Source organism: Pteropus alecto, unplaced genomic scaffold (assembly GCF_000325575.1).
Source record: "Pteropus alecto unplaced genomic scaffold, ASM32557v1 scaffold270, whole genome shotgun sequence".
NCBI lineage: Eukaryota > Metazoa > Chordata > Mammalia > Chiroptera > Pteropodidae > Pteropus > Pteropus alecto.
The window spans coordinates 4,551,473-4,575,806 of NW_006430735.1; the positions used below are offsets into that span (position 1 = coordinate 4,551,473).

The 24,334-nt window shown below is 34.2% G+C and overlaps 1 protein-coding gene across 1 annotated transcript in view; it reads left to right on the top strand.

Moving 5' to 3' along the window:
* Positions 1 to 24,334, top strand: part of NECTIN3 (nectin cell adhesion molecule 3) — a 104,512-nt gene that overhangs the window by 1,882 nt on the left and 78,296 nt on the right. The window lies entirely within an intron of this gene.

A 24,334-nucleotide genomic window follows, 5' to 3' on the forward strand; every position in this document is an offset into this window, starting at 1 on the left:
CCGCGGCCGCGCGGATGGCCCGGCTTCAGCGGCAGTGCTTTCTGTCCGCACTCCTCCTTGTGCTAAGGGGACCGTTACTTCTGGCTCATTCGAGCCGGAAGCCCAAAGCGGGGACTTCTGGACAGGGGTTAAGGTGTCGGGATGCACATTTGCCGCCTCCTTTTTCTCCGGCGAAACTTGAGCTGTGAGCCCAATGCCTTCAGGGACCAGAGCCCAGCGGAATGAAGCCTTCGGTTCCACCCCTCATCGCCTTCCACCCTGGAGAAGGCACCATATTAGCCAGCATCCTTTACAGTCAATTTTCTTTGGTCCTCCGGCCCGATTCTGCCCAGGCTGCCTCTCGATGGCTTTGCATCGAGCCTGTGGGCTGCCTTCCTGTTTGTGCGACATCTCTCACACTGTCGGTGTTTATTTTTGCAAACACTTATTTGTCCTTAGGACTTTGATTTATGTGTTAAATACCTATGGCATCAACTATGCCTCGGCTCTTCTGGTCAAAACAAACTCCACTCCTCTTGCCTCTTTCCTCGTGCTGTGTTGCAGTTTCCCTGTTATATTTGGGAGGTAGTCTTTTTGTTAAGTTCTGTTCCTAGGTATCGAGACTAGAAGCCTACTTGTTAAGGATCCTGTTTAAAAAAAAAAAATGTGTATTTCACGCAAGAGGTGTATGTAAGTGGTCATTGATGGAAGGCAGTGATTTGGGAAAATAAGGCCACCAGTCTTTGGAGATTAGCTCTATCTGTCTTTTGACAATACCAGTGCCCGCAGGACGTTTTATTTGAAGACTCCTATTTGGTGAGGAAAGTAGAGAAGCAAAACTTATGTTTGCTCAAAGATTGGTACATTTTTGCTGGTACATAAAGCTGCTGTTGTATCTCACTGTGTAATGAAATCTTAAATGAAACCAAAAGTTTTACCAGCATTTGTTAAAATGAAAGATGTATGTGAATTTCTTAGATAGTGTGGTTTAGAAGAAAGAAAATTCTGTTCCGGATAGGTGTGTCAGGACGATTATAATGGGAGGTAAAGTTTTCAAGAGATTGAGTGCCCCTTATAGGCTGAGAATTACTGCTACCAATTCACCACTGTTTCAAGCAAGCACTGTGATGAAAGTTTCTGATTTATAGAATATAGTGTGATAAATGTCATGTTGTCTAATCTGTAGTTTTTGTAGGCCACTCTGCATATGTTTAGTTCCACTACACAATTTCTTAATGCTGTTACCTTTGAAAACTGATGCAAGATTCTAGATTGAATTTATGTACTATTATTTTCCATCAAGGAGAATTGTGGATTATAGTTGGATGGGAGAAAAGTTGAAGGGAGTGTTAACAGTTTTGCTCTCTTTACTTGTGTTAAGGACTGCAAGAATATTATTTATACTTCCAATAAAGGCTTACCTAGCTAGGCAAAGCTCTATGGCAGATTGAAGCTAGGTAATATATACAGTTTATACAAGGAAAGATAATTTAGATAATAATTTCACAGTTATTGTGCAGGCGAAGTGTTGATGACTTTTTGAAGGAACACATTGGTTTTTCATATGGAAGAAAAAGGTTTTTTTTTAAATCTCTTTAATAGAATCCTAAAAATTCAAGCAGTATAGGCAAATGGACCATGATTTTAGAAGAGGTGTAAATTGAAGTTTTTAGAGTTAACTCTGCTTGTAGTTGTAGAGACAGACACTAGCTTTCTGTTACTGTGCACTGCTCATTTAAAGAGCTTCCATTTTTGGCTTATAGTGTTAATAACACCCTGATTTGTGAACCCTTCTGATGAGTTTTTTCCATCAACCTTTCTCTATTTTAAATTTCGTCTTTGAGTAGGACACAGTTGTGACTTATGGGTGCTTAGTAAGTATGGAAACAGAATTTTCTTCATGTAACCTGTTTGTTGAGCTAACATTCATAGTACTGCTTACAAGGTTTGGCATGTACTAGTGTTTTAGTAGTCAGTTTTAGAATTGAAAAGACTTTTCAGATTTAAAGAGATGTTTGATGATTTGTTAATCATAATACTTTTTTAAATCACATACAGTTTTTTTTCTTTTTGCTGGTGTTTTTGATATGTGGCTTACATTTAGCATAGTCTTAACTATGCTCAACTTCTGCAGTATCATCTATTAGCACAAGATAATTTTCATATTTTAATTTGACTGCTGATTTCATCAGATTTCCTGTTTTAAGGGTGTATGTTATCTGTCTTATTTGAAGAACTGAACTTTTAAAATGAGAATTTTGTAGGCTGACCAACTGCCAGATTTTTTTTTTTAAAGCCTAGCAAATTCCTAGGTATGAAGGTCAAAGAGACTAGATTTACAACACCATCTGACTTGATAAACTCATTTAATTCTGGAATTCCATATTTATGATCAGTTCATAGGGGATCAGATTTATCTCACTTTTCTTTCCGACATTTTTCTTGAGATGTAGAGAATATTAGTAGGGATGAGCTATTGATGATAGAGAAGCTATAGACTATTTGACCTTAGTAAGTTCCTATTAGAATCTATGATTTTACTATTTCTATTTTCAGCAAGGTTTTATCTTAATGTGGATGTTTAGAAGATGATAGAAAAAATGATCTAATGTGTTACTGAACCCTTACCAGCACTTTACTTTCTACATTCCTGGCAGTTGGTAGGTACTTGGGGACATAAAACATGAATAAGGCAGAATCATGCCTTCAAGGATATTATAGCATTGTGGTAAACATAAAGGAACTAGATGATTATAGTACAGTTTGGTGTTTATGATAGAGATCTGCATGAGGCCCAGCAGAGTGTTACTTAACCCATTAAGTAGAGATACATGAATGTGAACTGGATGGGGGGGGGGCAGTGCTACTTTAAAAAAATAATTTGAGGCAGATCTTACTGAGTTTAGACATTGTGGTCAATGTACAAGTTTGTTTTTTCTCTATCTGTAGTTTATGGTTAGATACTAAATTTGATTCTGAAAAAAGACTGCCAGTTAATAGATGTGTGAATCATTGGCAAGTTATTTAACCTCAGTAAACTTAAGGTTTCTCATCTTTTAAAAAAAGGACAATATTATCACCTTGCCTATAGCATTCTTTTGAGGATTAAGTGAAATAATAGAATAAAACACTTAGCAAATGTATGCAATATAATAAACATTCAAATATTAGCATTTGTTATATTCCACATTGAAGCCAATCATCCTGGTATTTGTCATTCTTAAATTCTACCCTGATGTTGTGAATAATTGAGTTTTCAAGTTAATTGCTGTATTTGTACTTTACATCTTTATTTTGACTGTATAGCCCAGTCAGTGCTCTTTAGATTTGGTTAAATTTACTTCAGCTAAATATACAGATGACCAGTTTTCAGAATATTAGGATCTGGTGAAATCAACTGTGTAATTGTATGAAACTGAGTTGAATCTTCCCTTCATGATATGGAATGCATTTTTAGGACTTGACAGTTCCATAAGATCACTTAGAATGTTGATCATTATGTTGAAAATGTGGAGTGGAAGAGGAGAGTTTCAATTTTACTTCTACTTTATCAAGTTACTTATGGTATCAGATTGGGGCCTATAATACATTTGCACTGCATCCTAAACAGATAGAGCTAGAAAGTACCAAATTTAAAAACAAACAAAAAAGACCAAATCTTTTCTTGCAATAGCTACAGCATCAGAAGTAGGAATTAGAAAAAGCTGGGCAATTATATGTGTGTTTTGGTATTTATTGTCTCACCTTGTTTATGTCACTTAGGCTTACGTTACATTTTTACATATATAATTTAGTGATTTAGCAGCTCTGATACACATTTTTTATCTGTAAAGTTAAGGAATAAAACTTAAGGCTTATTGCCTATTATTTGAAAATTATCGAAGAGAAACTGGCTGTGATACCCTTGTTAAAAAAGTTTTAACATTCTGTAATTTACCACATAAAAATTAGTGAGTAAATAATATATTCCTACAGCATATTCTGTAACTTATTAAAGTCTTCATAAAAATTGGCAATAAGAACTATATGGTTTACAAAATATGTGGCATTTAATTAAACATAATTATTAATATGTAAATGTAGGATGAAATCAAATAGCCCTTAAGTCAATAATGGAATGAACACTAAAGATGATTTTGTGTGCCAAACACTCAGATCCAAAACTCTATGTACCATTAATGTTGTACTTTTGATTACTTTTTAAATTTATCTAAAATTGTCTGCAAAATCTTGAACCCTTATCCTTTCCTGAATTTCATAAACATTATGATTTTTATTTTTATGATAGGCTCTGATATAGTTTAATCATTATTTACATTTTTTTGTGAACCTTTATCAAGGATGAGCTTTTAAGTTTTTTCCTAATGACTCACTTCTTGTAGTGTAGGTCATTACTTTAAAATTTTAGTGAGAGCTGCCTCCTGCAAGTCTAGATATAGTCATATTGCAGGTACCATAGTTTTTTTAGAAAGGATATTGTATTGTATACTCATATTGTGAATTTTTAGCATCCAGGGAGATTGTTGTTGTTGTTTTTCGTAACGTTATTGAATACCCAGTATTCATTCTGTTAATTAAGATGAGTAGGAAACAAGTACCTGTTGGCATTGTGAGTAGATATTAATAAACTGGAATTTGAGGCATATAATGATTAAGTGGCTGAGAATTGACAGTATGCTTTTCAGCACTTTGGATGATTATTTTGTTGGTGTAAGATGGTAAATTACACATGTGACTTTATAAATAGGAGAGGTTATGATAGTTTTTAAAAAATCTTTATTTGGTTTTCTTTCATTGTTAAAAATAAAATCAAGCTTGTTCTTATTTTAAATACATTGGCCTTTACACCTGATTGAGGCTCTTTAGGCTCTCAGCCTAGGTTTCTTTGGAAGAAATAAAATTTTTAAAAGTGAGGAGGGGCTATGAATCAATTTTCTCAGCTCACTAGGATCAGCAAAAATAGTGTGTGCAGGTGGATTCAAATCATAATTAATAGGAAATGTTTTTAAAAACATTCCAGGCTCCACTGTGGCCTTAGTAGATCAACAGTTTTTGCAAGAGTGGAAGGGAATGGCACCTGAAGATTGGAGCATTTGTATTTTAAGTCTTAAAATTTAAGAGACATCTTCAGATGATTTTTTAACCTCAAGTGCGATTTTTACATTATTTTTATTTACGATTTGACCAGATGTGGTCTCTCTTCTGAAAGAAATAATACTCCATTGTCTTGTTCACTATTTTATCCTCATGTACTTGGCATGGAGTAGGCACTCAAATTTCTTTTTCAAGGGTTTAACAGCAAAATCAAATTTAGTCTAAACCAGCACCATCCAATAGAAATATGTGAGCCACGCACATATTTAGTGGCTACCATATTGGACAGTGCAAGTCTAAACTCTTTGTTGTCTCTGAAATAGATATGTCCTTCTCTGGTCCTTACTCTTAGGGCCTAGAATGACATTACTCTTCCTACTAAGTCAAATTTTGAAATGCCCAGTTTAAGATTATTTTCCCAACGAAGGTTTCTCTTACCACTTCTTCCACAGAGTGAACTTTTCTTCTTTCTAAAGTAGTTACTTTTTGTATTTGTTATCTAGTATTTAATTATAAATTGTTTTGCTCTTTTTGCACATTATAAAATGTGTGATCTTTGCAGTAAAGAACTTGCTTCAGGCTTCACTGTATATATCAGAGCACATATCACAGAATAAACACCAAGTTTTTTTTATTGTATGGATTTTAGCATTTGCTCTTTCTCCCATTATAACTGTGTAAGAGATTGACCAAATTTGCTATACTATAAAACTGTATCAAGAGGATACTTGATTTATGATTTTATCCTCCATGTTGAAATAAAATAATGGAATAATAGCTATAATAAATAACCATAAAAACTTTTCTGAATGTGCTTTATTGCCTATCTGATCCTAGATATCTTTCAAATCCATAGTCCCTGGAGGCCTATCCTGTTCTGTGATTAACAGTGTGACCTGTGGTCATTAGTGGGAAATGCATGCAAATTCTGTTCATTTTTACATGCTTTTGGGTTTAGAGCAATATTTGCCAAAGTATTTCAATGGAATACTAGTCTCAGAAGATATGTTTTTGGAAGAAAGTACCATGGTTGAATACATTTGGCAATGGGAAAACTAACTGTATAACTCACTCGTGGAAAGTAACTTTGTGCATTAATTTGTTAATGGTCTAAGAAATTCTTCAGTAAACTATTTTGTTTTACAAACTAATTTCTTTATGGGGAGGGGTGTAATATGTTATATTGCAGAAGCCGTGTTGTGCAGAACGTACTCTAGGAAAATATGTCCTTAGCTTTGTTATTTCTATCTTGACATTATTCTTATTCCTACCTGCCAAGATAGGGGGAAGGATATAAATATATTTACTTATATTTATATTATATATGTATATATTTAGATATTATATATGTATATATATTTACTTAATAAACTAGAAAAGGTTGATAGGTTTTAAAGATGTTGCTTGATGAGATAGTTATTTATTATTTATTTATTATTTTTTTCCCCTGAAAATTCTCTTTAGTTCTGTCTCTTCATTCCCAGTTGTCTTACCCATTTTGAATCTGAGGTGTTTGCAGAATTGACCTTTGAGGAGTATAAATTTCAGATGTGTATCATTTACCCCAGGATAGATGTAGTTTTAAGCAGCTTCTGTGGGAGATACCTCACTTGATGTAGAACACATGTTCATGTGGGTTTGAATTTTAGGAATAAAATGAGTAAATTTAAGATAGCTAATCTATTTTGTAATGAAAATATACCATTGCTGTTATTAAGAAAGATATGAAAAACACTAAGAGACAAATTTAAAAATAGATGCACACAGCTAGGACTCAACTCAGTGTTTAAGTGCATTGTATATAATTAAGACTGCTTGACTCTTCTAGTGACTTCAATTCAGGGGAAAAACAAAAATAATGAAATGTTAGTATTGGTAAACTATCATAAGATCAGTTTCATGTAACTATTTTTGTATGTTATCTATGATAGACATGGCTGTCATTACTAAAATATCTTAGGCCATTGTTTTTGAAAATTATTAATATGATTTCTAATTTAGTCCTAGCTACTGTGGGCTAGATTAAGATTCATTTCACAAGTGTCTTGTCATTACGAACTCTAAATTCTCTTTTAATTTGATTTAGATTAGAGATAATCATTCATGGCTATAAGTTCAGTTTAATACTAAGTCAGACAATAAACTTTAGTTTTATCTCCTCTGAGATACCCAGATTCCTTTATTTTAAATGCAAATTTAAAAAAAAGTTTCTCAGTTTCTTCCTTTATTTATCGAAGAGATTCAAGCGGGAGAAGGTACATAGCTAACAGTTCTATCCTCATTAAGAGTAAAGGGCTGGAACAAAATAGAATTTTTCACTAAATCATGAGTCTGTGTATGTTAATAGCTGTGGGCAGCTACTGTAAATCTTTGATTTCTGCTTGTTAAACTTAAAAGAGGTAAAAAAGTACCACCAACAAAAACCTTGAGAAACATGCAAATAGTGCAGTGTGTCGAATATCAACTTTTATAGTTGTTTCCCCATTCCTAAGCATTTCTCACATTATAAAGATATCATTTTGGCGATACATTTTCATTTGACTAGTTCATATTAAAACCAAAATGAACTTTAATATTGAAATAATGGTAAGGAACTCCTATTCTTTTTCAGGTTGTTATCTTATGTTTGTTGTACAAAAGTGCAATGGTAGAGGATATATTATTTTTTTTCTTTTAAAGCTGGGATAGCCCCTACAGTTGACTGACTGATTTTGAATAACAAAAAGAAGGCATGACAAGGCTAGAATTAGTAATACTAATGAAGACATCTCTTATTTCTATAAGACTGTTTACTTTAGACCATTGACATTCTTTTCTGTGTTTAAGATTATTTTTACACTTTTCAATAAAAACTTTCAACTTTTAGATTCGTAAGCAAGTTAGCAATTATGGTGACTATTTCGAAGCCATGCATTGTTCAGCAAACTTATTTTTTTCAATTGTGTGTAAAGGATCTGAGCATTGATACATTTTTGTTATATTTCTAATGATAGTGAAAATGTTTAAATATATGAGTAGCTGGGGAAATTTGTATATAGCATGCCAAAAGGTCTCTTGCTTTCTAAAAGCTTTAATCAAAACAGCATCCGTTAAAATATAAAAAAACAAATCCGAAGTTCCCTAAGAAAAGGATGTTTTTCTTTGAGGATACTGCTGTTACTTTGCTGCCCTCTACAGTCATCTAAAATAGTCACTCTAGATTTTTCTCCCATCAGATGATTAAAATACTGTCTGGACTTGTGAGCTTTAAATTTCAGGAGTGGTTTGAGTAATATTTACTGTTAAAATATTATAATGTTTAATTAGTCACAACAGTTGATCTCTACTTGTACTATAAAAAATAAAGGGCCTAGAAATTGGAGGAGGGAGTAGATTGGGGACTATTGAGCATCAATCAGGAAACAGGTGGTAGAGCACCAACTAAGTGCTGGGTAATAGAGGATACCACCGTAGAATAAGAAATGGTAGCTGGTCCCAAGCTTGTAAACACATTAGTAAGACTAATGTATGTTAGCATATATGTATAAAAGACATAACAACATACCAAGTAGTATGATACAGCCTAAGAAAAGATCAGTAAAGCCTGAACGAGTCAAGAAAAGCTAATTAGAAGAGGTGAAACTTTTGAGCTATATATTCAAGAATGGAGTAAAATGCAGACGAAACAGGGTTATTTCAAACAGGAAGTGAATATTAAACCGCAAAGAGTCTGTTGCACAGAAAGGACTATACTAGACCCTTTGGAGTCTTTGCCATTAAGAAATGTAAAATATAAATGTTAGGAGATTTCGAATTAGAAAATTGTGTGTGTGTGTGTGTGTGTGTGAGAGTGTGAGAGAGAGAGAGACAGAGAGACAGAGACAGAGACAGACAGACAGACAGACAGACAGAAGTGGCGGGGAGGAGGGAGGGAGGAAGAAGGAGAGGGAGAGGGAGACTGATTTCCATTTATGAGAGAAGGTCAATGAAAAAGAGAGCATTCTAGAGTGAAAAGAGACCATTGGATTGGGGACTCTGGAAGAAATTAATGTTCTCATGTGGGTTAAGCCTGAACTTCATGGAAGGAAGTCCTGAATTTTTAAATATTTTACTAAAGAGATTAAACTTTGTGTGGTAGGCAGTGAGGAGTTTTTGAAGGCAGATAACTACTGAGTCGGTGATTTGTGAATTTTGTATAGCTTTGACAACAATGTAAAAGATATGTTAGAGATGAAAGAGACAGGCAAAAGGGAAAACCATTGCAGTCATCCATGCGAAGAGAGTGTTGTGGAGATATATGGCAATTTGGCAGAGGGATTTGAAGGGAGAGATAGATCTGAGAAATAAATTACCTGGTGTTTAGATATCATTGTGGGTGGGGAAAGCAGAGTTGGATATGAACTTAGATTTCTGTCTTGAATGACTAGAAAAGTTTTCTAAAAAGATTAATCATTACTATTTTTTACTTAGTAATTCATTTATTTGTTTATTTTTAAATTTTGTTTTATTATTAGTTTCAAGTATACAGTACATTGTTTAGACATTTATATAGTTTAGTTTTCAAAACGATCCCTCTAATTGCTCTTTCTCCTCTGGCTCTCCACTTAGCCAATATATTAATGCTAACTGCGTTCCCTATGCCATGCTCCCCATCCCTGTGACCATCTTATCAACTACTAATTTGTACTTCTTTAACCCTTTACCACAGTCTTTGACTTTTTTGGAAGAATTTTAATTGTGATGTCTTTGGGGCATATTTTAAAGCCATATTTGGACATTTGTTATGAGAGGGTAAGGGGTAGATTTCGGAATTGGGAATTACCGGCATCCAGTTATTTGTAGTAGATGAGCTGTTTGAAGAGAGAGGAGGTAGAGGGGCTAGAGAGAAGGAGGGAGAAGAGAAGGAAGAAAGGAGGAAGGGGAAATGAGACTGGGAAAAAAATTCAAGATTGAGAGATTTTGATTGGATAAGAGGGGGGAAAGGAGGGGAGAAATAATCTGGGGGAGGAAAATCTTATTTGATAAATAGACCAATACATTTAGATGTGGAATTGGGAATTATCAGGATTGAGATAGAAAGAAGTCAAAGTAGGAGAAAAGTCAAATTCTGAAAAAGTTAACAAATAAAGCGATAATGAAGAAGTAGTAGGGTAGGGCCTACTTTGGGGGAGAATGGAAGAGGCAAAGAGAATAATTTGAATAATGTACAGTTGTTATGAACTTAATGCTTGCAGTCATCCCCAAATTCATATGTTGAAGCCCTAACTTATAATGTGATGGTATCAGAAAGGGTTCTTTGGGAAGTAATGAGATTTAGACGAGGTGATGGGGTTAGAGTTCCCATGATGGAATTAGTGCCCTTATAAGAAGAAGAAGAGACACCAGAACTTTTAACCATGTTGAGGATACAGCAAGAAGGCAACTGCCTGCAAGCCAGGAAGAAAGTTCTCACCAGAGCCTTACTGTGCTAGCACCCTGATCTCAAGCTTCCTATCCTCCAGATCAGTGAGAAATAAATGTTGGTCGTTTAAGAAACCCAGTTTATGGTATTTTGTTATAGCAGCCTGAGCTAAGACACCAATCAGGGTTCTTAATTGCAAACATCAGAAACTTAACTTTGGTTAAAATAAAATTGATTGAAGGATATTAGGTGGGTCAGGTATGGAAATCAAGAACCAAAGGAGGATAGGCATCCAGAAATACAGCCAAGATAATATCAAGAGGTCATCTTTCCAGGTCGTTGCTTGTTGCCCCTTGAGACACTAGATATTATAGTTTTGCCTCTGACACTAACATTGCTGCTTTTAGAAATTGGATATTGTTGTTGCCATAGTCCAAGAGAATATATATTCCATGGATGTCCACTACAGAAAATTGAAAAAAAGCTTTTAATTTTTATGATGAGACTACTTTGTTCTGGGGAGGTGGGTGAGAGAAGCACATTGGCAAAGTCCAGGAACAGAAAGTAAGTAGAAACATTAAAAACAGATGAGAGAGACTAGTTTTAGAAATGACGAGAGACTCTTCTTTCTATTAAATAGGGAAAAAGAAAATGATAGATGAATATATAGAGATACTTCCAGGTATAAGAGAGGTGAGTTATGGAGAGACCTTGATCTTTAGCGATTTAAGTGATATATTTTGAAATAATAAATGAGTGCAGGGCAATGTTGAGACTTAGTCGTAGAACCTTTAGACAAAATTGGAGTAGAGGTCAATTAAGAATGAATGATGGATCAGTACGAAGGCATGAGTTGACGTTAACATGAACTTCTAAAATACAAATGTTGGTGTGGATACCTCCAACATAAGTTTATGTTGGTAGTGATTAGTATTTAATTGAGCATTGTGCTCACCAGAGATTATTTTAGGTACTGTGAAAACTAGCTGATAAAAGAATAAAATGCGTTCGTGGGGACCAATCATATTTATGTATTGAAGAAAGTAGAATAGAGCTAGATTACCAAATGCCTTTTCAATATCATATAATAGGGTGTTGTTGGAAATTTAGGAACAGAGAAATGATATAGAAAAAGTAGTACATTAGAAATACTGACTTAAAAGCAGGATAGTCTAGATGTATGGTTATTAAGGCTGGAATTAGGATGTAATAGAAAGGGAAAGGTTGAAAACAATAGAAAATTAAAATGTAAAAATGTACCTCTTGATGATCCCAGAATATGATGAGTGGGAAAAATTAGTACATTTAGAGTTTTTGTATTAGACAGATGGGGAATAGTGTAAATAATGCTGAAAGGGAGGTTAAGGTAGGAATTAGATGTTATATAGAATTAGATGTTATATATATTAGTTTCCTAGGGCTGCCTTAACCAAGTACCACAAACCAGGTGGCTTGCAACAACAGAAATTTATTCTCTCTAGTTCTGCAGCCTAGGTGTCTGAAATCGAGGTGTCAGCAGCACCATGCTCCCTCTGAGACTTTGGGTAGAATTCTTCCTTGCTTCATCCTAGCTTCTGGTGGTGGACATCAATCTTGCATTCCTTGGATTGCAGCTGCATCCCTACAGTCTCTTCCTTTGTTGTCACATGGCATTCTTCCTGTATGTTTCTGTCATGGTTTGCTCTTCTTATAAGGACAGCAGTCATATTGGATTAAGCCCACTCTACTCTAATATAACCTTAGCTTACCTCTGCAAAGACCATATTTCCAAATAAGGTCACTCTCACAGGTACTTGGACTTAGGGCTTCAATTTATGCTTTAAGAGGGATACAACTCATAACAAAGGGATAATGATTTTGGTTTTGACTATATTGACTGTAAGATAGATTTGAGGCTTGATTCAAGTCAAAGTTCCAGGTAAATACAGCATTTGAAAATGTGTGGTATGAGCTGATTTGAAAGAGATTTGGATTCATGAAATATTAAAATGTTTTTATTGACACATATATACATACAGAAAAGTATTCATGGTATGTAAGTGCAGTCGGATGAACTATTACAAAGTGAGTCTACACCCATGAAACCATCACCCTGGTCAAGAAATAAATCTTTACCAGCAGAAGTGTCTCTCTCACTTCTTTCCAATCACGACTCCTTCTCTCTTTCTCAGTAATAACCACAGTTCTGACTTCTGACACCATAAATTATTTTAACCTGTTTTTGAACTTTATAGAATTTGTTGATACTGTGAGATTCATCTATGTTGTTGCATTAGCAGTAGTTTGTTCTTTTCTTTTTCTTTTTCCTTATACCACTGAACAGATTCTGTTCCATGACTAATTTCTTAATTTTGGGTAGGCATTTGGGTTGTTTTTATTTTGAGGCTTTTATGAATAGTTCACTGCTATGGACATCATTGTACTTCTCCTTTGGTAGTGGAATTGCTGGTTCCTTTTATGCATGTTTTTGTTGAAAAGTTTTCCAAAGCGCTTGTAATAACTTACACTTCCTACCAGTAGTACATACGAGTTTCAGTTGCCGTACATCCTCATTGACCCTTTATAATATCAGTATTGTTCTTTTAACCATTCTGATCACTATGTAATAGTGTAATAACATTGTGAGTGTAATTTCTATTTACCTCATGGCTGAATTCTAAGGATTATGGTTCATTCATTTGAATATCCTCTTGAGAAGTGCCTGTTAATTCTCTTCTCTTTTTTTTTTTTTCAGTTGGATTGTTTTTTGTACTTTTATGGATTTTTGGAGGTTGTTTATATATGCTAGGTATGCCAGTTATATGTGTTGCAAATTTCTTCTTCTGTGCCGGCCTTTTCACTCTTTTAATGGTGTTTGTAGATTAATAGAAGTTCCTTAATATCTATCCATGTAGTCAAAACCAGTCTTTTTCTTTCAGTTAATTCTTTGTCTTGCTTACAAAATCTTTCTCTTGTACACCATCATGAAAACTTTTTTTCTTTCTAAGCTTTATTATTTTGCCTTTACTATGTATGATACATCTAGAATTTAGTTTTTATTTTTTTGATTATTTTAGTAGGGCTCGTAATTTTAATTCCATTACTATCTGGTAGATCAAAACCATTTATGGAAATGACCCTCTCCTGTGCAATGTTGCCTTTATAATAAATTAAGAGCCATATATGCCTGTGTTTATTTTGGGACTTTTTTTCTGTTTTCTTTGGGTCCATTTTACCATCTTTGTACAAATATCACAAGGTGTCTTTATAGATTTATAATATATCCTGGTATTCGGTAGATTAAGTCCACCTATTTGTTCAAGTTTATCGTGGCTGCTCTTGGCCTTTTACCTTTCCATACAAATTTTAGTAGCACTTTATCAATTTCCACAAAAAATCCGACTGAGATTTTTATTGCGAACACATTAAATCTATATGAATTAATGTAGAGCTAAATTGACGTCTTTATGGTGCTAAATCTTCCATTCCATGTACCTGGTTTATCTCGCCATTTTCTAAGGTTTTCTTTTCCTTCTTTCCATAAAGCTTTCTAGTTTTCTGTGTCTAGAGGTCTTACGTAATTATAATTTTAGATTAAATTTAATCTAAGTTTATAGATTTCAGGTTTTTGGGTTTTTGGTGTTACTGTTGTAAATGACATTTTAAAATATTACTAATTGTTTTCAGGCATATAAAAATATAGTTTACTTAGATACCATGACCTTATATCCAGAGACCTTGTTAACCTCATTTATTTCAAGTACTTCGCTGAATCTTTTGGATTTTCCAGCTATACAGTCATGCCATCTGTGAATAATGAAAGCCTTATTTCTCTCCAATCCTTATACTTTTTTTTTCTTTTCCTTTTTGCTTGTTGCACTGGCTAGGACCTCCACTATGATGTTGAATTAAAGTGGTGACCGCAGGCATCGTTGTCTCATTCCTAATCTCGGAGGTAAAAATGTGTTCCACATTTCAAAATTAAGTATGATGTTTGCTGTAGTTTTTTTTTTTTTCTTTAATAGAACTCTTTTTAAAAATCAGATTAGGAGTTTCTATTCCTAATTTGCTAGAATTGTGATGAATGGTATTTTTATCAAATGCTTTTTATCAAATGCTTTATCTTAATTTTGAGATGATCATATGATTATTTTCTTTTTTTAAATAATGTCGTATGCAAGGAAGGACAAACTTGGAAGAGATTCAGACTTTGTTGAGAAAGTATAGTTCAGCCCACCTGATGGCAGAGGAGGTTGGAACTGGTTCGGCGTTGTTAGACAAGGAATAAGCTATCTTCTGCGAGTGCAGGAGGTGGGTGAATATGTAGGTGAATTCTGGTGTTAGTGGGGAAAATAGACCTTGAAGAACATTTGGGCTGCATGGGGTCTTTGTTTTTTGTGTTGTGAGGACTGAGGAATGGTTAGTGCCAGGCCAAGGCTTCAAGGTTGTAGAGGGACTGAATTCTGGACTCACGGCTGGGGCTGGCTCCACCTGATATTCTCACATCCACACTGCTGACTCCGGGTCTGCATTGGACATGGTAGGAGAACCTCTTCCTTACTGACGCAGTATCCCTATGGTGTCATCCCTATGGTGTCCTGAGTAACCATAACACCATGTTTGCATTAAAGGAGAAATACTTAATTTCATTTATCCCAGAGCATATATGGAAGGTGCACTTGGAGTCGAGAGGCAATAAATTGATAACACATATATCTCTATAGTTTAAAGGTACTTTAAAGTTTCTGCATAAGATTAGAAGCTAAGTATAATGTATTTTGTGTATCTCTTAAGCCAAATGAAATGAAAAACTAGAAACTTTTAAGAATAATAGATTCATGTAAATAAAACATTTTAATTTAAATATTTAGAAAGTATATGGAATGTAGAAGCAACATAACCATAATTCTCTAAATCTCTGCTAATCAGTTTTCTGAGCGTCATAACTTGCATTTATTTCTGATTTATATGTGAGACGTATTCTGTACATGCTTATTTACTGCTTTAGGTAATCAAATTTTGCTACTCACATTTTATCAAATATAAGAGGTCATTAAGAGATACATTATGGTTTTGAAAACCATTAAGGAAGAAAAACACAAACTATGTCACCACTTTAATTCAACATCATAGTGGAAGAAAACACTGACAGTGTTTTCCTATCACTTAGAATTTTAATTTTATATCTATTAACTTATTTTATACTTATTGGACTTTTATTTCATACTTATCAGTTTTATAGTCATAGGCATAGTGTTTCTAAATCATCATAACTTTTGCAAGTACATGAAAAGGAAAATATAAGTGGAAAAATGTGTAAGGTGTTCCTGTTTTTCACATTCAGAGTCCTACTTCTTTGTAGTGCTTTTTGCCTCTGTGCCATGAAGAGCTCTTTGATGCTATCTTTCTTAAAAGATATGTTGTACGGTCCCCAAGACCACCCTTATATTGAGTAATTTTCTCCAAAGACTCATAGGACTCAGCATAGACTTGTACTCAAGGCTGTGATTTATTACAGTGAAAGCTCCCACAGTCAGCAAAGGGACATGTGGCAAAGTCTAAGGAAAACTAGGCATTAGATTGTTCAGAGTCCCCTCCCAGTGGAGTCACAAGACATATTTAATTCCCCCAAGAATGACTTGTAACAACATGGGCGAAATGTTGCCAACCACGGAAGCTCATTAGAGACTCATGGTACAGGGTTTTTATTGAAAGCTGATTATATAGGCATTCTCTGCATAGCACATACCCAAATTCTAGTAGGTATTGATCATAAACCATGTGGTTTGTACAAACAGTTTAGGCACAGTGAGCCACTATTACCAATGAATGGTGGGAACTTTCCCAATATCTACCTAAGTTTCCTACCAATAGCCAAAGGCCATCCTTGAAAGAAGGCCTTTACAAGCCTACAGTTTAGGCTTGCTGTGTTAACTCATTAATATGCAAAAGATCATCATGTCTAAGATTTTTCTTAAAAGCCTTTAATATCCATTCCGCACGTTTTTATTCTGGTGCTATCCTGATTTTACCAGAAGGAATTAGTGGAACATATGGCCATTGTTGATTTGAATGAAGGTCATAGGGTTGTATATCATCATTCAGTGCCACTAGGAATAGCAGCCAAGTTTGCATATGTTCAAGCTACCTGTACCCCAATTTTAGAGAGGTGGAAAAATGTGCATCTTGGAGTCATTGGAACAAGTAACCTAAAAACTGCCCTTTTCAGATCACTTGCTATATTGCCAAACTTACCCAGATTCAAAGGATAACAAATGTTTGCTGCTGAGATGATTTTTATGAAAATTTTTGTGGTAAAGAGTAGAGTAGATTATAGCATAAAATTTTAGGGTTTAGCTGTGACCGTCTTTTGTCCAGGATGCAGGAGAATGGACAAATTGCCAAACAGTGCTCAAAGACTAGAGATCTAGTCTGGTAATATTTAGCCTCCTCCTTCTTCCTGTCTTCTTCCCTCAACAATTTCACACATACAAAAATGAAGCTGCTCTAGTAGAAGTTCTAAGCCCTGTCCTTTGAAATTCTCTTGTGTACACTCTCCCTACCCCTTCATTGAGTTACATTATTAGAATTGGACTTGGAGAACAATTTGAAACCACTTTTCTAGTCCAGATTTTTCCTTTTCTAGATGAGGAATTTGAGACCTATTGAGGTTGTAATTGTGCTTTTCTTTGGTCTTTATCTGTAAAATTTTTCTTTAGATTTAGAATAGAGAAGGAAAGTTCTTCGAAATTAACACAGTGGTTCTGGGACTTTTGTATTGTCATTACTCTCGTTCTAGGGATTTATTCTTTCATGCCTAGTTTAGTGCAGCTCCTCCATTAGTTTAGTTTGCTAGGGCCACCATAACAAATTACCATAAACTTGGTGGCTTAAAACAACAAATTCATTTTCCCACTGTTTTGAAATACAGAGTTCCCAAATCCAGGTGTCCGCAGGGCCACATTCCCTTCAGAAAGCTCTAGAGGAGATTCTGTTCTTTGATTCTTCCAGCTTCTAGTGGCTTCTTTGACTTATGAGTGCATAACTCCATTCTCTGCCTTTTTTACATGGCCTTCTCCTCTGTCTTTCCTTTGTGTGTCACTTTTAAGGACACTTGTCATTGGATTTAGGTCCCACCTGGATAATCCAGGATGTCCTTATTCCAAGATCTTTAATTTAATCTGCAAAGACCCTTTTTTGAAATAAGGTCACATTCCCATTTTCACAACTAATTGCTCTTCTTCCATCTGTGCTTTCTTTTTTCACACTGTAATATGTGTACTTCTGCTAGATGAATTTTCTTAATACTCCTGCTAATTTTTTGGCTTCCTATATTTTTTCTCTACAATATTTCTTATTTTTCTCTTTCCATTTATAGTTTTCTTGGCTAGGCTTTAAGCTCCTGAAAAGTAAGAAATATACCTTCTTTTCCTCCACAGCATTAAGCCTGGCCAATTTAGGTAGGTGTTAAGTAAGTGTTAGTGAAAAAAAAAAATGAATGTGCAAACAAACCAAAATAAGAAATTTGCATTTCTGGCTTCATCTTTGTTATTTTGTTACCAGTACTTGGATTTTCCTGAATTCTTTCAAACTACTTTTGCATTTTCTGTTTCTGTGAATCTCTTCACTTTTGTTCTTTCCACAGTGCCTTTTCTCTGCTTTGAAAAACTCAACTTGCCTAAGATCCCACTTAAATTTCACTTTTCTTCCACAAATTTACCCAAATAAAATTAGAATCACTAGTTTAGGCTTAGCTGAAGGAGAACTTTGCTTTTATTGATGGAACTTTTCTCACACTTCTCTTTCCTTCTTCCAAGTCTGTACATTTGTACTCTTAACTAGAGTGTCTCTCAGAGGATATGGTCCATTTTGCCTTGGAATGTCTAGGTTTACAACTGTTATTCTGGCATAAATACCAGTAATGCTCCTTCACTTCTCTTTCGCTCTAAAAAATGTTTTGGCTTAGATAGCAATTTATGTGGTCACTCTACCCTTAATAATCTTGTATGTCTTATTTTCTAGATTCTCAGCTCTTGGAAGTCTCAGGCTATACTACTTTCTGTCTTATAGTATCTAGTCTTTAATATTCAGTGAATAAAACTTAATATTTACACTCTTATTATGTACCATACATACTACATTTTGTCTATATTAGTTCACTTATTTTTTCAGCCTAAACTTGTAATGTCTGATCCCCAGTGTTTTTCTTCACTTACACCCAGCCTTGCAAAATCTTAACTCTAAATCAGTTCAATTGTACAAATTATTTATACTTACCTCTCTTCTACTAGTAATGTCTGGGAAGGAAAAAAATAATCATAACCACGTAGATTGGTGTCACTAAGAATCAGGCTTTAGCTTTAACTGGACCTCAAACAGTTCCTCTAGCAATTCTTCCTTGGGTGCTTAGTAAGTGCACACTCCTGTGTTTGAATTTTTTCTGTTAAATTTTACTGAAACCTTATTAATTAGGTGACAGTAGTCCCATTTTATAGGTGATAAAACAAACTTTCAAGTACTCAGGTTCACACTGGTAATAATTTAGAGGTCTGTGTGTTCTTGAGTCGAGTTTAGTCTGGCTCCAAAGTTCTTTTTTTATTCCACCCTGTTATTCACAATCTTAAGTATCATTCTTCGGGCTGAGAAGTATACTACTGAACCATAAGTACCAAGTACTTGTTTAGAGATGCCTCCTTAAAACAGTACATTTGAGATTTTGGGATTATTAGTGCACGTTATAAATATGTTTATGAATTTATATGCAGATCATTATAGAAGGCTATCATTTATGAGAATTGATATTACATCAGTATTTTCAAAGCACTAGTTCTTTAAAATGACTACTTCATCTGAGAACGTTTACATTTTCATAGGCCTGTTTTTCTGTATCACTTAAGTAAGGTTAAAGGATCAGAAATAAACTCATTAGTATGATTAAAAAATACTTTCGTTGGTTGAAATTGTTTACCTTTGATTATAAAATTTACTGCTAGAATAATGGTAAAGCCTAAGATAATATAATTACTATAGTATTTTGGGGGATACATTTTATTATGATGATTAAAACTCATAAATTCATTTAAACAGTTTCATTGTTTAAAAATTGGCAGTTTCACAGGTTGAAATGGGAATTAAAAGAGCAAATTCTTAATAATTGTTGGGAAATTTCATTCTTCCATGCATTTCACCTCTGGTGGAAATAATGCTGACTTAAGAACTACAGTCCCTCTCCACCCTTTTATTTTGAAAATCACCGAGCTTTTGAATGTCCCAACTAATAGCCCTTCTAGGTGTTCTTTCTGTGAAACATTTAGAATTTCTTCATAATGTGTTAAGCATGATGGAATTGAAAAGATTACCTTTTAAAGCCAGGAGGCTTCTTCTTGTCTCTTTTGCTGCTGGCCATATGATAAGGCCAAATTACTTCACTGTCACTGTAAAATGAGTTTCGATAGGTGCCCTGTAAATTCTCCTCCACCTGATGTAAGATTTTGTGCTTTTGTTCTGAAAATATGAAGGAATTGTGTTTTTAAGTATAAAGTATATTCAACTGAAGAGAACCTTCATTTACTTTAGATCAAAATATTTTATTTATTTGAAATTAAAAGGTGATAATTGAGACTAGGTGGTGGAAATGACATTTTAGAAAGATCATTTTATAAAGGCCGAAATTCCTACTTAAAGATTAATAGAGATGATATGATATAGTGAGATGAAATTTGTATTTAATGTTAATATATAGGGAATATTGTGGTAGAAATTTGTCACCTCTTGTACCTTTTATTCTTTGTGTTGGTTATATGTAAATATACAAATCTAACCTTTTAAAAATTAACTCTTTGAGGCTTTTTTTTTTTAGTTTTGTATAAAATGCTAGACCTATAGTTAGAAAAGAAGTTAACTTTTATTTATTTATTTATTTATTTATTCCTAGGTAGTCTCCCATCCAAGTACTAACCAGGCCTGACCCTGTTTAGCTTCTGAGATCAGACGGGATCGGGCTTGTTCAGGGTAGCATGGCTGTAGAAGCTAACTTTTATTGAACTTCTGTTCTAGAATTATACTATCTAGAACTTTGTGCAGTGAAATAATATAAGCCATCCTTCTCAGGACTATAGTCATTTGCCACATTGGGCAATTGAGCACTTGAAATATGGCTAGTATACCTAAAAACCTCAATTTTAAATTTTGTTTAATAGGTTTAAATAGCCACATGTGGCTAGCGACTGGGACAGTGATGTTTTAAGAAGTGATGGAGCACTGTGCCAGAGGATAATTAAAAGACTAGTTCTAGTTCTCTACTGTGTCATTTCTGATTACTACCCTTTACCCATTTTGGATTAAGCTATCTCTCCAGTCTTATTTTATTTCTGTATTTTGTCCTCCTACTGAATCTTTGCTTAGCCTGGAATGGTCTTTCTAGCCTAGCAGATAAGGGCGGCGGGGTAAGGCTAGTATTTAGAAAAGAACTTTTACTACCATATCTACCAACCTGTCTGTCTATACAGGTAGACTCTCTGCTAAAGTGGTTGCACAGTGATTGGTCAGTGGTATCCCTTCCAATCCTGTCCCATACTGTTTCTTCTGAAAGATGTTTTAACAATCGCCCCATCTATTGTTGCATAAATTTTTCTTTTCAGTCATTTTAATCAGCATAAAAATATGCTATAATATCTCCCATTTAAAAAAATACTCTCTCTGACCCATCATGTGTCTCTTGAGCTGCTGTCTGATCTCTTTGCCTGCCTTTCTGGTAAAAATCGTATTAAAAATTACCTATATTCTAAATGTACTCCAATCCCTCTCCTGTTCTCACTTTTTTTAATAAACAGCCTTACTGGGTACAAATGATGTATAAGCTGAACATGTATAAGGTGTACAATTTGGTAAGTTTTAACAACATTATACAGCTAACAGATGATTTAATAAATCATTACTAATGAATGAAGATGGCGAATGTTATCCATCACCCCAAGAGTTTCTTCTTCCGTAAATTGTCTATCTTATCCTTTCCTATTCTGCTTCTCCCAAGCAAGCACTGACCTTTCTGTCACCATAAAGAAGTTTGCATTTTCCAGAGTTTTGTATAAATGAATCATACTCTATGTTCTCTTTTTCTGTCTTCTTTCAGCATAATTATTTTGAAATTCATCCATGTTGTTGCATGTATCAATTTATTTCCTTTTATTGCTGAGTAGTATTTGGATATATGAGTATTCCTTTCAAAATTTTTAATAAACTTTAAAATTTTTAGAGCAGTTTTAGTTTACAGCAAAACTGAATGAAAAGTACAGAGTTCACATATATCCCTGGTTCTTTTCTCCACACTTCCCCCTCTTCTGCCAGGATCATCATTCCCTACCAGAGCAGTGCATTTGTTACCATCAGTGAACCTACATTGACACATCATAATCACCCAAAAGCCGTAGTTTACATTTACAGTTTACTCTTGGTATTGTACATTCTGTGGGTCTTGTCAAATGTGTAATGACATGCATCTATCATTATAGTATCATACAGAGTAGCTTCACTGCTCTAAAGATTCTGCGTTCCACCTTTTCATTTCTCCCTCTCCTCTAACCCCTGGCAATCACTAATCTTTTTGCTTTTTAGTTTTGTCTTTCCCAGAATATTATATAGTTGGAATCTTTCACTATGTGTTGCCTTTACCAATTGACCTTTGTAACTTCGTATGCATTTAAGGTTTCTTTGTGTCTTTTCATGACTTGATCTTTTGGATGTACCACAATTTATCTATTCACCTACGGAAGGACACCTGAGTTGCTTCCAGGTGTTGGTAATTATGAATAAGTTGCTGTAAACATTCGTATGCAGGTTACTGTGTGGACCTAAGTTTTTTACTCATTTGGACAAATACCAAGGAGAGCAATTGATGAGTCCTGTGATAAAAGTATATTTAGTGTTGTAAGAAATCGCCAAACTGTCTTCTAGAGTGGCAGTACCATTTTCATTCACACCAGCAATGAGCGGGAGTTCCTTTTATTCCATATCCTTGTCAGCATTTCGTGTTGTCAGTGTTTGGATTTTGGCCATTCTGATAGGTGTGTAATGGTACTTTATTTACTGTTTGTATATTTTCTTTAGTAAAGTGTCTGTTCAGGTTTTTGGCCCATTTTCTAAATTAGGTTGGCTGTTTTCTTGTTTAGTTTTAAAAATTATTTTTATGTTTTGGCCCATTTTTTAAATTATATTTTGGCCTATTTTTTAAATTAGGTTGGCTGTTTTCTTGTTTAGTTTTAAAAATTATTTTTATGTTTTGGATAATAGTCCTTATTAGATATGTCCTTTGTAGAGCAGAAACTTTTATGTCATTGTTATCCTGCTTACCCATTGTTTCTTTCATGGATCATGTCTTTGATGTTGTATATAAAAAGTCATTGCCATACCCAAGACTATTTAGATTTTTTCCTATATTACCTTCTAGGAGTTTTATAGTTTTGTGTTTTATATTTAGGTTGGTGATCAGTTTTAATTTTTATGAAGGGTGTAAAGTCTTTGTCATATTTATGCATCCATATGCCCGGTCGTTATAGTATCATTTGTTTAAAAGACTCTGCTCCATTATATTGCCTTTGCTCCTTTGTCAAAGATCAATTGACTATAGTTGTTATATGAATCTTTTTCTGGGCTCTCTGTTTCATCAGTCTTTTTCTCTAATCTTTAACCAGTGATGCACTCTCTTGATTACTTTAGCTTTATAGTAGGTCTTCAAGTCAGGTAGTGTCAGTACTCTGACTTTGTTCTTCTTCTCAGATATTGTGTTGGCTATTCTGGGTCTTTTGTTTCTCCATATACATTTTTAGAATCAGTCGTTGTTCACAAAGTAACTCGTGGATATTTTGACTGGGATTATATTGAATCTGTAAGATCAAGTTGGGGAGATACTGAGTCTTTCCGTGAACATGGAATATCTACATTTATTTAGTTCTTTGATTTCTTTGTTAAGTTGTCAGTTTTCCTCATATAGATCTTATACATATTTTGTTAGAGTTATACTTAAATATTTAATTTTGGGTTGCTAATATAAACAATATTTTGTTTTTAATTTTAAATTGAACTTGTCCATTGATATTATATACGACAGCAATTGTATAGTGCAACCTTGTAATCACTTATTTGAGTTTTTTTGTCAGATCTTTCTGATTTTCTATATAGACAATCATGTCATCTATGAGCAAAATTTTGTTTTCCTTTTCAATCACTATACCTTTTATTTCCTTTTCTTATTAACTAGAACTTCCAGTATAAGTACAATAAAGGGGATATCCTTGCCTTGCTCTTCATCTTACTAGAAAAGCTTCCAGATTCTCATTATTAAGTATGATGTTAACTGTAGGTTTTTCAAGTAGATGTTCTTTAACAAGTTGAAAAAGAGCTTGTCTATTCCTAGTTAGGTATTTCTTTTTATTGCTGAGTAGTATTCATTATATTGGTATACCATTTTTTTTTTTATTCATTCACCTGTTGATGGACATTTGAGTTGGTTTCAGTTTTGGCTATTACAAATAAAGCTGCTATAAACACTTGTGTACAAGTTTTTGTATAGACACATGCTTCCTTTTCTAATGAGTAAAGACATAGTGAAATGGGTGGATAATATGGTACTCTTAAGTTTAATTTTATAATAAGAAACTGCCGAAGTGTCTTCCAATGTGGTTGTACAATTTTATAGTTCAACCAGCAATGTAGGAGAGTTTCAGTTCCTCCGCACTATCTCTCACACTTCAGTCTTTTTATTTTTAGCTACTCTAATGGATGTGTCCTGGTATATTTTTATGGTCTTGCTTTTCATTTCCCTCATGATGTTGAGCATCTTTTCATGTACTGTTTGGTGATGTGTCTGTTCAGATCTTTTGCTTATTTTTTATTGTTTTTTTTTTT